Consider the following 4,290-nt stretch of genomic DNA (forward strand, 5'->3'; position numbering starts at 1 on the left):
AGATGAATGGTACAGCACGCACGCATCACCTTTTTTAAAAAAAAAGTTCAGGTAAGCACAAGATAACTGGTACTCCACGGTACAAAGCAGTTGGTTAAAAAAAGGACTTGTCACAAAGTGACAAATCTGTCGAACAGAGGCTTAATCTCAGAAGATCGTAGCACAAAGGCTACTCTACTTTTTACAATACCACGTTCTTGTTTAAGTCGTCTGCATAGGATTTATCTCTGGAAATTTTAGATTTTGATAGTTGCAGCACCTCGACGGTTTTTCTCCGACTCAGTGCATTGGGACTTAGGAACGACAGAAGCCGTTCTATTCTTGTTCGCCTAAGATTATCCAGAGGTAATTATCATTGCTTTCTAGCACGGATTCTGACTTAGAGGCGTTCAGTCATAATCCAACAGATGGTAGCTTCGCACCATTGCTTTTTCAAGCAAGTGCAAATGCCAATTGTCTGAATCTGCGGTTCCTCTCGTACTGAGCAGAATTACTATTGCAACAACACTTCATCAGTAGGGTAAAACTAACCTGTCTCACGACGGTCTAAACCCAGCTCACGTTCCCTATTAGTGGGTGAACAATCCAACACTTGGTGAATTCTGCTTCACAATGATAGGAAGAGCCGACATCGAAGGATCAAAAAGCAACGTCGCTATGAACGCTTGGCTGCCACAAGCCAGTTATTACTTAAGACTTCACCGTTTCACACATACGTATCTGATAATACTCTCTTATTAAACATAATGTCATCATTTTACTTATATAATAGTAATAACTTTTGTGAAACATTTAAAAGTAGATGCAGATATTTGTCAGTGGATAGGCCATTTAGTAAGAAGAAAAATTGCCTGTAGAACCTTGGTGCTGGAAAGCCTCGTTCTCATGTTATTAACAGTTTAATGTTTTTGACAATAGAAACCGTCCAGTGTGTTTTGTATAGGACGGTTCTTACATGCATTTTTTGACAATTTTTTCTCAGTAACTACAACGTTTTAACGAAATCATAAAAAGCAAACTTATAAACAAAGGCATTTTAAGAAAAATGGCGGAATATTTTTGTGTGACTTTGGCTAGAACCAGACTTATGACGTCACAAAGTGCACGGTCAAACCTTCATAAATTCTAAAATTTCAAAAAATTTTAACTGCTGACGTCAGCATTTTTATAAAAAACGGACAAGAATTTCATGGTAGCAAATTTGGAGATCTATTACCATGCAAAATTTGGAGGTCAAAGGTCAACCGGAAGTACCTGTTTTGGGGCCTTACTTTTTTTGGTCTTTTTAAAAACAGGTAAATCGCTATAGCTTCTGAAATATTGAAGGTATTTCTTAAATCTTTGGCAGATATGTAAAACACTTCAGGCTAAAACCGGGTAGGAGCACAAATTCCCGATTTGTGGCTCTGCGGGGGGTCCAGAAGCCCTAAAATGTCAAACATTCAAGGCCAAATAAAATGCTGACGTCAGCGTTTTTTTGAAAAAAAATTCGTGTGAACCTTTGTCATGTCAAGATGGTTCATTGTGCCAAATATAAAGCCAATCCGACATGTCGTTCGGGATTTCCGATTTTTCCGATTTTTCCCTAATTTGGTGAAAACGCACGTATTGGCATGTTTAACATGCAATATTGGCCTTGCACAATTATTATTGAACGCAATATTTTACACAAATACTCACCACGTTAACCTCTCAACGCCTGGAGAAAATAATTGCCATTTGACTTTACGTTGCAGAATCATAGCGTTTCCAATTTCTCACAATTGCTGTTTTAACAAGGAAAAAGATGCGTTTTAGCATTTTTCGCGACCCATAACATCGTTTTATGATGTTGTTATCTCGTGGTACTTCATATTCACAGTTTTACATATGTATTCTTCAGGTCTACAAAAAATCTAAAACGTGTTAAAAAAACTAGAACTCAAACGAGGCTGTTCTTGTATCAAAATAAGCCGTTGAATTTCAATTTTCTGCTATTTCACGGAAATTTGACGTGCTGAAGTATTTCTTTTCAACGACATATTTTTGATGTTACAGTTCTTCTTTATTAAAACCGTTCTGTCACTAGGTACACGAAGAATAGATAAAACGAATTAAAAAAACAAGAACTCAAACGAGGCTGTTCTTGTATCAAAATAAGCCGTTGGATTTCAATTTTCTGCTATTTCACGGAAATTTGACGTGCTGAAGTATTTCTTTTCAACGACATATTTTGGATGTTACAGTTCTTCTTTATTAAAACCGTTCTGTCACTAGGCACACAAAGAATAGATAAAACGAGTTAAAAAAACTAGAACTCAAACGAGGCTGTTATTGTATCAAAACCGGCAGTTGAATTTCAATTTTCTGCTATTTTACGGAAATTTGATCTGCTGAAGTATTTCTTCTCAACGACATATTTTGGATGTTACAGTTCCTCTTTATTAAAACCCTTCTATCACTAGGTACACGAAGAACAGATAAAACGAATTAAAAAAACTAGAACTCAAACGAGGCTGTTCTTGTATCAAAATAAGCAGTTGAATTTCAGTTTTCTGCTATTTCACGGAAATTTGACATGCTGAATTATTTCCCGTCAACGACATTTTTTGTATGTTACAGTTCTTCTTTATTAAAACCGTTCCGTCACTAGGTACACGAAGAATAGATAAAACGAATTAAAAAAACAAGAACTCAAACGAGGCTGTTCTTGTATCAAAATAAGCCGCTGAATTTCAATTTTCTGCTATTTCACGGAAATTTGACGTGCTGAAGTTTTTCTTTTCAACGACATATTTTGGATGTTACAGTTCTTCTTTATTAAAACCGTTCTGTCACTAGGTACACGAAGAACAGATAAAACGAATTAAAAAAACTAGAACTCAAACGAGGCTGTTCTTGTATCAAAATAAGCAGTTGAATTTCAGTTTTCTGCTATTTCACGGAAATTTGACATGCTGAATTATTTCCCGTCAACGACATTTTTTGTATGTTACAGTTCTTCTTTATTAAAACCGTTCCGTCACTAGGTACACGAAGAATAGATAAAACGAATTAAAAAAACAAGAACTCAAACGAGGCTGTTCTTGTATCAAAATAAGCCGCTGAATTTCAATTTTCTGCTATTTCACGGAAATTTGACGTGCTGAAGTTTTTCTTTTCAACGACATATTTTGGATGTTACAGTTCTTCTTTATTAAAACCGTTCTGTCACTAGGTACACGAAGAATAGATAAAACGAATTAAAAAAACTAGAACTCAAACTAGGCTGTTATTGTATCAAAACAGGCAGTTAAATTTCAATTTTTCATTATTTTACGCAAATTTGACCTGCTGAAGTATTTCCCGTCAACGACATTTTTTGTATGTTACAGTTCCTCTTTATTAAAAACCTTCTGTCACTAAGTACACGAAGAACAGATAAAACGAATTAAAAAAACTAGAACTCAAACGAGTCTGGTATTGTATTAAAACGGGCAGTTGAATTTCAATTTGCGGTTATTTTACGGAAACTTGACGTGCTGAAGTATTTCTTCTCAACGACATTTTTTGTATGTTACAGTTCTTCTTTATTAAAACCCTTTTATCACTACGTACACGGGGAACAGATAAAAGGTATTAAAGAAACAAGAACTCAAACGAGGCTGTTCTTGTATCAAAATAAGCAGTTGAATTTCAATTTTCCATTAATTTACGGAAATTTGACTGGCTGAAGTATTTTCGTTCAACGACATTTTTTGTATGTTACATTTCTTCTTTGTTAAAACCCTTCTGTCACTAGGTACACGAAGAACAGATAAAACGTATTAAAAAAACTAGAGCTCAAACGAGGCCGCTATTGTATCAAGATAAGCAGTTGAATTTTTATTTTCGGCTATTTTACGGAATTTTTTCGTGTTGAAGTATTTCCGTTCCGCGACTTTCTTTTAATTTTCAGTTTTTCTGGTTTTGTGGTTGAAAGCCTTGTGTCAGTTGGTACACGATGACAATTTGACAATCGAAATATAAAACAAATTAGCGAAACTTCTGAACTATTAATGCGTAAATAAATTTTGCAAAAACTGTCAACTTGGAGAAATATTTTTATCGTTTCTGCCTGTAGGGCTTCAGAGATATGAAGGGTGATGTATAAGGGAGTTGGCGCTGTAGTGTTTATGAAAACAGGGACTGGGTGGTGGGTTCCGACAGCGGGGACATCCGCCCCGTAATATTTATCCCTGTGGTAACTTTTCTGACACCTCTAGCTTAAAACTCCTAAAGACTAAAGGATCGATAGGCCATGCTTTCACAGTTTGTATTCATACTGAAAAT

Source organism: Hydractinia symbiolongicarpus, chromosome 1, assembly GCF_029227915.1.
Source record: "Hydractinia symbiolongicarpus strain clone_291-10 chromosome 1, HSymV2.1, whole genome shotgun sequence".
In the NCBI taxonomy this organism is placed as follows: Eukaryota; Metazoa; Cnidaria; class Hydrozoa; order Anthoathecata; family Hydractiniidae; genus Hydractinia; species Hydractinia symbiolongicarpus.